Consider the following 11,901-nt stretch of genomic DNA (forward strand, 5'->3'; position numbering starts at 1 on the left):
CAACTGCACATCAAGATAAAAGATTAGCAGTAGATTAAGTCTGTTTTTAGTTTTTTGTTTTTTTTTTAAAGAAGTAATAAGTCATAAAACTCTTAAGTAGGAAAATTAACTGAACTTATCTGGATAAAAATGTGTCTCAGACTGAATTCAATTACCCTGGAAGTAAGATTTTGGCTACACAGAAGACAGTTTTTAAACGAATGTCCATCATTAAGTAAATTCATTAAATTTTCCATATACTTGGTTGTGATAAAAATGCAAACTAACCCAAAGTAACACTGATACTGTTCTGAGATTTGTGGCTTGCCACCATAGTTATATAACGTAACACAAGTTCTTTGAGAAGCAACTTTCTAATTCTCAGTTCTTCACTGAGGACAGTGTTAAAATGTATAGATAATTTGCTGTGAAATTTTCTGCTGATGAATGGTGCTATTACTCTAGGGGGAAAACAGTGACAAAAATCATAGGATGTGGAGCATGACCACTGGCCTAGAAATTCCTTTCTTCCTTCCCTGGCCTAATTATTGAAATGGGAGGAAAAGTAAAGAAAAGCTTTTAAGGTATCTACAATCAGAATGATTTCTATTCTATCATTGTTTTGGCAATAGTAGTGGTTGCTTTTGTAAAAGAAACAAACAAAAAAATTGCCTGCCTCCTTTTTTTTTTTTTTTCTCGGAATTTGAGAAACCATGATGAGATTCTAAGGTAAGGTAGAGGTCATTGTATTATAATGAATTGGAATCTAGAAATGTCTTAAAACAGAGTCAACTGGGATTAGTAATTTTTTTGTAGAATGAAGATTATGCTGTGAAAAATCCACTGAGTCCATTACCAGAAGGGCAAGCAGTAATTTAGCTGGGTAGCTGCAGACAGACAGACAGCCTGCACTGGACAGCCCCTGTTCAAAGCTCCTGTGGAGGACAAAGTCCCTTTCTATTTTATACCAATCAATCATACATAACTTTGTCACACTGTTATGAATAAATCATTTATTTGTAGCCCAGGAAACAGTAGCAGTTCAGTGACATGATTAGAAATAAATATGAGACTATTTTAATTCCGGGTGTATCAGGGTAAGGTGTTCTGTGATTCAAGTATTTATAGGATAAAATTTGAAATTTAAAAGCTGTTTAACGTACTAAAAAGTATTTTAACATTTGAAGCTGATCTATTTTAGGTGAACTTTTATATTTCTTTTTTGACTCCTCTTTTCTCTTTTGTCATCCGGAAAAACTTTAGTAAAGAAAATGTTTGCCTCTCAGAATCTAGTTCAGAACATTTTCTGTCAAGGGAATTTTTTTTCAGGATGTGAACTAAAAATAAAAAATATTTTTTGTCATTAGCCTGAAGCAGGGATTACGTCTTGGGTTTTTGTGGTCCTTTTATCTTAAGACAATGGATTTTTTTTAAATGTAAGAATGGAAAGGATGAAGTTATCTTTGAAAATATTTGAGGTTGGAATGTATAGTCAGTTGCATTTGTGCTTTCTAAACATTATATTTTCAAGTTAAGCTTTTTCTTGGTTTGCTGATAGTCAAATCATCATAGCAGTAAAGAAGCTTTGTTATTTTACTGACACTTGGCAAAAGACTAATATCAAGGCAGCATTGACTACCACATGAGGGAAATAAGGTAATAACTTCCTCTGCTTTAAAAGGGAGAATCAGGATCTTATCTGTTTGTTGATAATTATATGTAAGGTCACATTTATTAAACATGAGGAAAAAATTTTGCAGGGCATTGCTTATGTAGAATATATATTTTGATTGGAGGAAAAAAAAAAGCCATGTCTGATGGTAAGATACTCTCCCAGCTGCTGCTGTGAAAGGTATCAAGAGCAAAACTGTCAGAATTGAATGCTGATTTAAACAACTGCTTTTGATACAGAGTGATTTTGTTTTTAAGGCTTCTATGAAATAAACAGCACCAGAATTCAGATGTCTGGGAAAATAAAGAATAGGTGAATATGTGAAATTAATAACAATGTGTGATATAAGTAGCTCTTCCAAACGAGGCCCATTGAAAGGGAGAAAATGATTTTATTTTTTTCTTACAACCATAACTATACTACTTGAATAATTCTAAGTTAATTATTTTCATACTTGTAATAAATTGTCATTCTAATTAGTTGGTAAATAAAATCTTGTTAAAATAAAATCCTCTTAATCTGCATTTAATAGATGCAAATACAACTACTAATGATATTTCTGGATATGGCTTTGTGATTACTGAGAGAAAGTATTTACAAATTTAAGCCTCCATTAAGTGGTGTGGTTGTTGAAACAGCTTTTGTAGACTTTGGACAAAGAAGCTCCTGAGTGGGAATGGGTGACATGAGGGTAGTCATAGGGTCAGCATAATGTCAACTCTGCAATCTGGAGCTAATGAAAATTTGTAAAACATCAAGATTATGTTTATAAAACTCTTCTTATTCTATAAAATAAAAACTCTTTATCAGGATTCTAGTTGTAGACCAATCAGCTGTCCACCTTTTCAGGGGGAACTGAGGTTTTGATTGATGATCTGATTTGCATGAGGTCACAGAGAGCAGAGGGCCTCTTTATTTACAGTTTAATTGCTTGGGTTTCAGTTCTAACATAGCTTAAATATATATTGCTCTTGAAAACTTGCTTACAATAAAATATTACACAACAGGTAAATACTAGAAGATAAGAAAAATTTAAGAATTATTTAAATCACCCTTTGGTATCAGAAAACACTGATTAATCAGAATCAGCAAATATGAATCTTTAATTAACTAGGAATATCTTTCTACACTCCTTGAGAAGAAAGAGGCAAATTAGAATAAAAACATACTCAAATCAAGTATTATTGAAAATTCACCTCTGGCAATCTCCTGAAAGTAACACCTATTCATCCCGCTTTATTACACTTTCTACAGATGTAGTTTTTTTTTAGCACTACCCTGTGGTCATTGATATTTAAAGTGATAACCTGAAGGTTGGCACCTTTTTACAATATCAAATCATAAAGGTTATATTTATTCTTCAGTACTTGCTGAGGCAGGAATGTGACTAATAGAAAACATCCAGAAAGATCAACATATAAAAGAATCTCTGATTAACCCGAAATTAGCGCACTTGCTCATTTCCTTTCTCCTTGTATTCTTCCTTCTATCCATTCTTTTATCCATCTCTCCATCCGTCCTACCCCTCGGAACTCGTGCCATACCAGCTCTCCTCCTTGTAGACTCCTCTCCAGCCACACAGATCTTTCTGCCCCCCACATAAGCCCGACTTGCTCTGGCCTTAGGATCATTTAATGTGCTATGTTCTCTCTGCCTGGGTTGCTCCACCCCCTGATCTCTGTATGGCTGTCAGCTTCTGTCATTCAGATATGAAGTGAAATATCACTGCCTCAGAGAAGCCTTCCTTTGAAACAATCAGTCTAAAGTAGTCACACAGTCACACTATCACATATTCTATTTATAAATTATCTTCATACTTCTTATAATTTCTGACATTTTTCTTGTTTTTCTTTTCTACTTATCACCACTAAAGCAGAAGTTCCATGAAAGCAGGGTATTCCTTATTTTGCACATTGCTTATCCCTCAGTGCCTAGAACACTGTCTGGTATATAGGAAGTGTCTAATGAATGTGTTGAAACATGGTTTGGATTAACTTGTTCATTTAACCTATATTTATTACTTAATGATTTAAGTCTTTATTATTGATTCTCTAAAGAAACTGGATTCATTTATTGTTTATCTTTCTTGGTTGAATTATCCTGTCTTATTTCTTACTCTTTCTAAGCATGTTTACTTAGCTCGAAAATGGTAGTTATGTTTGCTAATTAGAACCTATGTATGTTGAACAACCAATAAAAACATTGGAAATAAACCAGAAGAAAGTAAGATCCCACATCCCATCATAGAAAAGTTTGTAGGTCTCTCAGTGGTCACTTACAGCTTTCTATTATCAAGCTGTTCATTGGCAGATAATGGTTATAAATGCTTTCTTTCCACCACCTGCTAGAATAGGAAGTGAAAATTGTAAGTTACTTGCAAGTTATGAATGTGCATTAGAGTACCTTAAAAGCATTATCTCTCCATGGTAATAGAAAATTTTGAAATGTGTTTGCTTCTGTGATATATTCAGTCTTTGTGGTCTGAAATACAAAGTATAAGCAATCCTGTTTTAAATTCAGCATATTAGAAAAATATATGAGGGCCATCTGCTGGATTTCTCTGGTACCACATCGAAGAGAATGACAAATTCTTATAAAAGTCTCTGCCTGCCTGCCTGCCTGCCTGCCTGCCTGCCTCCCTCCCTCCCTCCCTCCCTTCCTTCCTTCTTCCTCCCCCCTCCCTCCCTCCTGCTCTCTCTCCCTTCTTTCTTCCTTCCTTCTTCCCTATCACATGCATCCTAGAGAAATAGTCTAAGGAATCTAAAAATGAAATTTTGTGATATTATAGTAGTTTCCTATTTTAATAACCTTAAAGGAGCCAAATTGGTTTAATCAGTACCTTTCCTTCATTTTTGAATAAAAACCGTAATAATAGACTTTCAGTTTGTTTTTAAATGTTAGTCTTCAGTTTTCAGAGATTCATTCCTGAGTTATTGGTCCATCAAATGAAGTGAAGTCACTTTACTTAGGATCTTTAATAAGTGACTTGCCAATCAGCTTTATCACAAGATATTTGTTTCCTTTAAAACTTTATTTAAGGCAGGAAAATTGCTGGAACCGGAAAGGTGGAGGTTGCAGTGAGCTGAGATTGTGCCACTGCACTCCAGCCTGGGTGACAGAGCAAGACTCCGTCTCAAAAAAAAAAAAAAAATCTTTAAGAAATAGGCATTCCCAGCAGGGTATGCTGGCTCACGCCTGTAATCCCAGCACTTTGGGAAGCTGAGGCAGGCAGATCCACAAGGTCAGAAAATCAAGATCATCCTGGCAAACACGGTGAAACCCTGTCTCTACTAAAAATGCAAAATTAGCCAAGTGTGGTGGTGCACACCTGTAGTCCCAGCTACTAGGAAGGCTGAGGAAGGAGGATCATTTAAACCCAGGAGGTAGAGTTGCAGTTAGCTGAGATCACACCAGTGCACTCCAGCCTGGCAACAGAGCAAGACTCCATCTTAAAAACAGAAAAAGAAGAGGGCGGATCCAAGATGGCCAAATAGGAACTGCTCTGGAGTGCAGTTCCCAGTGAGAGCAATGCAGAGGGTGAGTGATCACTGCATTTCCAAACGAGTTATTACTGCCCACAGGCCAGGAGATTCCCAGGCTGAAAAGCACCAAGTTTCCAGCAGCAGGTCTCTGCACAAAAACTCACACAAATTTGGGTGGTGTCAACCGGCACCTGGAGTGCCTGGGAGACAGAGCTGCCCATTCAACTGAAAAAAGGGGGGCTGAAACAGGGAGCCAGGTGATCTGGCTAGGCGTGTCCCACCGCCACAAAGACCAGCAGTCCGAAATACTCTGGATTGAGAGTTTCACAGCAAGCACAGCTGGACCCAGGATGGTCCAGCTCTGGGGGGAAGGGTGTCTGCTATTACTCAGGAAGTCCACCACTACTGAGGCAGTCTGCATTACCAAGGCAGTCTGCCATTACCGAGGCAGTCCACCATTACTGAGGCAGTCTGCCATTACAGAAACAGTCCACCATTACCGAGGCAGCTCTAACTATACCTCTATAAACAAAAGCACAAGGAAGTTCACACAGCAGCTGAGCAGAGCCCATGGCAGTTCAGCAACGCCTCTGCTGTCAGACTGTGACTAGGCTAAATTCACACAGCAGCTAGACAGAGTCCACAGCAGCTCAGCAATGCCTCTGCTGGCAGACTATGACTAGGTTACCTCCTTGCTGGGCAGGAGATCTCTGAAAAAAGGCAGCAGAACATCAGGAACTTATAAATAAAGCCCCATCTTCCCAGGACAGAGTACCTGGGGAAAAAGATGGTTATGAGTTCCGCTGAAGCAGACTTAAACGTACCAGCCCAGCAGCTCTGAACAGAACAACAGAGCTCACAGCTCAGCACTTGAGATCCTATAAGGGACAGACTGTCTCCTCAAGCAGTTCCGTGACTCCTGTGTATCCAAGGAGATGCCTCATAAAGGAGAGCTCAGGCTGACATCTGGCAGGTATCCTTTTGGGATTAAGATAATAAGAAGAAACTGGCAGAAACTCTTGCTGTTCTGCAGCCATTGCAGGTGATCCCTAGGCAAGCAGGGTCTGGAGTGGGCCTCCAGCAGTTCCTACAGCAGAGGGGCCTGACTGTTAGAAGGAAAACAAAATCAGAACTCATCATCAACAGAAAGGACATCCACTTAGAAACTCCATCCAAAAGTCACCAACTACAAAGAACACAGGTAGATAAATCCACAAAGATGGGAAGAAACCAGCACGAAAAGGATGAAAACACCCAAAACCAGAATGCCTTTCCACCTCCAAGGGATCACAGCTTCTTACCAGCAAGGGAACAAAGCTAGGTGGAGAATGAGTCTGATGAATTGACAGAAACAGGCTTCAGAAGATGGGTTAAAAAAAAAAGAAAGAGTATTCAATTAGGAAAGGAGGAAGTCAAACTGTCTCTATTTGCAGATGACATGATTGTATTATCTAGAAGACCCCATTATCTCAGCCCCAAATCCCCATAAACTGATAAGCAACTTCAGCAAAGTCTCAGGATATAAAATTAATGTGCAGAAATCTCAAGCATTCCTATACACCAGGGGTCCCCAAACTATGGCCTGTGGGCTGCATGCGGCCCCCTGAGGCCATTTATCCAGCCCCTGCCGCACTTCAGGAAGGGGCACCTCTTTCATTGGTAGTCAGCGAGAGGAGCACAGGATGCAGATGCTGGAGTACTGTATGTGGCGGTGCCACAAAGCGCGGCGTCGCTTTACGTACAGTACTACTTCTGGTGATGTGGGATGCACACGTCACGGCTCCGGAAGCATGTCATATGACACACATCCGGTCTGTGGCTGTGGCACCCCACATCACCGGAAGCAGTGTGAAATAACAGCAGAAGTAGGAAGAAAGGCAAAGCACTATAACCATTACTACACAGTACAGTGGTCCCCATACTCCCCCAAATGTACAACAACATAATGGCCCCTATAATCTCCCTTTGCCCAAAAGTCTCCCCTCACATTACTACACACCATGTTTCCCCTATTATAAGACCCTGTCTTATATTAATTTTACCCCCAAAAGATGGGAGCTGTCTTATTTTTAGGAGGTGTCTTGTAATAGGGGAAACATACAGCAGCGGGCTTCCCACAGAAGAGGCCCACTGCTGCTGCAGATGTCCAGGACGCTGTATACACAGTGTCACAGGCTGATCACCGCCATCCCTGTATACAGCACTGGAGGTGGTGCTGGGACTGTGACACTGTATACCACTGTCTGGATAAGTGGAGGCAGCAGCGCTGGCTGTGAAGGGTGTCACACCTTGCATAGTCTGGCCCTCCAATGGTCTGAGGGACAGTGAACTGACCCCCTGTGTAAAAAGTTTGGGGACCCCTGCTATACACCAATAACAGACTTAAAGAGAGCCAAATCAAGAACGAACTGCCATTCACAATTGCTACAAAGAGAATAAAATATCTAGAAATACAACTATCAAAGGATGTAAAGGACCTCTGCAATGAGAACTACAAACCACTGCTCAGTCAAATAAGAGAGGACACAAACAGATGGAAAAACATTCCATGCTCATGGTTAGGAAGAATCAATATTGTGAAAATGGCCATACTGCCCAAAAGTAATTTATAGATTCAACGCTATCCCTATCAAGCTACCTAGGACCCTCTTCACAGAATTGGAAAAAACCACCTTAAACTTCATATGGAACCAAAAGAGAGCCTACATAGCCAAGACAATTCTAAGCAAAAAGAATAAAGCTGGAGGCATCATGCTACCTGATTTCAAACTATACTCCAAGGCTACAGTAATCAAAACAGCATGGTACTGGTACCAAAACAGAGATATAGACCAATGGAACAGAACAGAGGCATCAGAAACAACCCCACACATCTGCAACTGTCTGATCTATGACAAACCTGACAGAAACAAGCAATGGGGAAAGGATTCCCTGTTTAATAAATGGTGTTGGGAAAACTGGCTAGCCATGTTCTCATTCATAGGCAGGTGTTCAATAATGAGAACACATGGACCCAGGGAGGGGAGCATCACACACTGGGGTCTCTTGGGAGTGATAGGGGAGGGACAGTGGGAGGTAATGAGGTTGGGGAGGGATAACATGGGGAGGAATGCCAGATGTAGGTGATGGGGGGATGGAGGCAGCAAACCACATTGCCATGTGTATACATATATATATATACACACACATATATATATATATATATATATATATATATATATATATATATATATAAAACACTTTAGGTTTAGGTTCCAGGGTGTGTGTGTGCATAATGTATGTATATATGTATATATGTTCCAGGGTATGTGTATGTATATATATATATATATATATATATATATATATATATATCTCCAGGTGTGTGTGTATATATATATATATATATATATATATATATATATATATATCCAGGTGTGTATATATATATATATATATATATGTAAAAAAGAGAAAATGAAAAAAAAAACTTTATTTAAAAAGCTCCATCTCTTTATCATGTAACATCTACAGAATTCATATTGTTTAATGAGTTAAGTGGCTGAATTATTTCCTAGGGCAATTCTGTTGATGAAGGGAAATTGGGACTCTCTGTTTACTCTAAGAATTTCTAGTCATTGAATAATTGACGGTACTTCATATGTTCAACCCATTGGCAAATCTTGTTTCTAGTTTCAAAACAGGTCCGGAATCTGGGACTTCTTCTCATAATGTCATGAACCACCACCCTTGGGTAGGCCCTCTGATACTTCCTGTCTTCCGCTCCTGCTTTTTCTTTTTAGTACTTATTACTCTCATCTTATTTATCAGTTTTGTCATATTTGCTGTCTGTCTTTCAGACTAGAATGTAAACTTCATGAGGGCAGGGATTTTTGTGTCTTGTTCATTGTCATATCCCTAGTGCCCAGAACAGTGTCTGACACATAGTATGTACTCAAAAAATTCATTTCTTGAATGAACAGATTATCCTTGAATGATTTTCCTCTTTCTCAAATAAAATATTTTCAATTATATTAGTAAGAATATGCTCTTTGTGCTTCTGTGAACTCCATGATGTTCAAATCAGTAAAATCTCTTTATATTTACACTGTTTCACTATGGCTAACTACATTTTAAGGTGAAAAATGAGCACCTACTAAACAACATATCATGATAGTTGTGATATGGGACCAACGGTGATTAAGACATGGTTCTTGTGCTTGTGGAACTTTCCATTATTCTTCTTGAAGACTGTTAAGGAATGGCAAAATGACAGAACACAGAGGACTAGATTTATTCTTCAGTGAAATCAGAGGTGGGATTAGTTTGGTTGCATTTGGCTTCATTTTTCCAAAGGGCATCAGTTAAACTTGGCAGTGATTCTGGAGAAGTTCTGTGTGTTTTCTGATGTGTGAACACTCTACACGTATTGGCATGTATATGTTTGGTACTAGAGAGTCCAAATTCAGAATTCCATTCTTGATCTCTCATGCTAAGTGTTGTATATAAATCGTCTCTTATGTTCATCATCAACCTAAAAGATGGGAATATTGATGACTACTTTATAGCCAAGGAAACAGAAGTTGTAAGGCTAAGTAAACTACCAAGATAATACACTGTCAGTTTCAAAGCAAATTTGACACTAGGATTGTCTGAACTCAGTACTATCCAATAAAGGTTATATTTCCCAATTCAGAATACCTAGCGATTGATTTCTCTGGGTTTGGAAAGGCACTGAAAGTTCATTTCTTTCACAGATGAAAAGTTTGTTAGGTACCAGGGATGTTTCAACTCCATTGTTCCCAAATGAAGGCCACTACTTATTCCTTCCTATCAGAAAGTGTGTAAATAATTGGAATGGGAATATCCATTTCATTCCTATTTTATACACATAGTGCCAAGTGTCTCCTGGTACCACCAGGCAAATTCATGTCTTCTGTGCCCCACTGAACTTTTTCTGAATGTACATTATTGTATTATCCTGCAGTGGTATAATTATTAATCTCCTCTGGATTGGGAACTGTATGGGGGCAAGACTTTTCATTTATCTTTGCATTTCTCACCAAAATAACTTGTACATAGCAGATACCCAATAAATATAGAACACATTTCATGAATATGATTAACTTACACATCATATACTTAATGGGTTGAACAGGTTTTCTAGACTGGCCTGAAACCTAATTATTTTTCAGTATCCTTGGTGAGAGGAGGCATATTCTAAGATTTAAATAACCTAACTTACATTAACTTTCGAAGACCAAGCACCGGCCTTTATTTCTTCCTCAAATGTCCATTCTGGATTTCCACTCCCTTCTTAAATTCAAATTTGCACGCAGTACAACCATTTGCTATTTGAGATTCACAGTAGCATCTTGATAATGTTAAAGGGGAAATAGAAATAATTACTAGTGTGGGAACATTTTAAAAAGAATGGAAGAGTCTAGAAAGAATAGCTGATGACAGATGGCCAGAATTAATTAATACATACATTCCGGTCAGTGGAAGAAGTTCTTGTTAGGAAAGCATGCTTTGGTTAACTTCATCCTGCAAGTGTAGATAGAGGCATATAGACTTGGCTAAAATAACACTCTATTCTCCCATGGTAATGATGTGCTAAATGGGTTATATCTTGTTTAATTCAGTTCTAATTTCTGTTTTCATAAAACCTCATTAGATTCAACTGAGAATATTAGACTATACTTATTTGAAATAGTAGAAAACGGAATCAGTTTTTGTTCTAAGAAAAAAAGTGTGATACTTTATTTTTACTTGAACTCTTAGTTAAGTGAATAGGCTTATTTTAAAGAGTAAGACCAACAATGAATTTATTAATACCATAAATTTTGCTAAAGGCAATTGTATTAGTTTCCTATTGCTGTTGTGACAAGTTATTACAAACCTAGTGGCTTAAAACAACACACATTTATTATCTTACAGTTCTGAAAACCAGAAGTCTGATATGGGTCTCACTGAGCTAAAAGCAAGGTGTTCTCAGGACTGGATTCCTTCTGGAAGCTCTAGGGGAGAATCTGTATCTTGCCTTTTCCAGCTTCTGCAGGCTACAAGCACTCCCTAATGCTCCTTCATGCATTTCCAGAGCTGATTCTGCTCATGTTTCATCTTTCTGATTCTTTATCTTCTGCCTCCATCTTCCATTTATAAGGACCCTTGTGATTATTGAGCCCACTTGGTTAATTCAGGACACTCTCCATCTCTAGGTCAGCTGATGAGCAACTTTAATTTCATTGCTATGCAATAGAACGTGCTCATAGTTTTGGAGATTAGAATGTAGACATCTTAGGAAAGGACATTATTTTGCCTACCACATCAATGAAATATTTGTGTTCTTCAAAATAGGTTAAGCTGTCTTCCTATATTGTGCAGTATATATTGTTAGGTTTTTTTTTTTTTAGCAAGTCCTTTAAAATTTACTGAAAAAAAAATCCATAGTAGTTCATGATACTTTACTTTTTATGATTCTCTGACCCATCTCCAAGCCTGCAATAAAGTAAACATATGATGTAATTGAGTGATTTCCCCACTACCAGGAGGCAAGGGGCTACAGAGACTTATCACAAAAACAAAACGTTTCATGGGGCATTTTAAGTTAGTGTTGTTCTCCTCTGCCCCATCTTCTCCTTCTCTACCTTCTAATTGTTAAAGTCTCTCTTTTTCTTTCTGAGCTTCTCCCAAACACATTTTTATGATTTTTAATTTTTTTTACCTCCACTCTTTTCAGTCATCTTGTTTATCTATTTTACTGAATTTATTCCACTCTTGGGTTGT

Source organism: Saimiri boliviensis, chromosome 12, assembly GCF_048565385.1.
Source record: "Saimiri boliviensis isolate mSaiBol1 chromosome 12, mSaiBol1.pri, whole genome shotgun sequence".
In the NCBI taxonomy this organism is placed as follows: Eukaryota; Metazoa; Chordata; class Mammalia; order Primates; family Cebidae; genus Saimiri; species Saimiri boliviensis.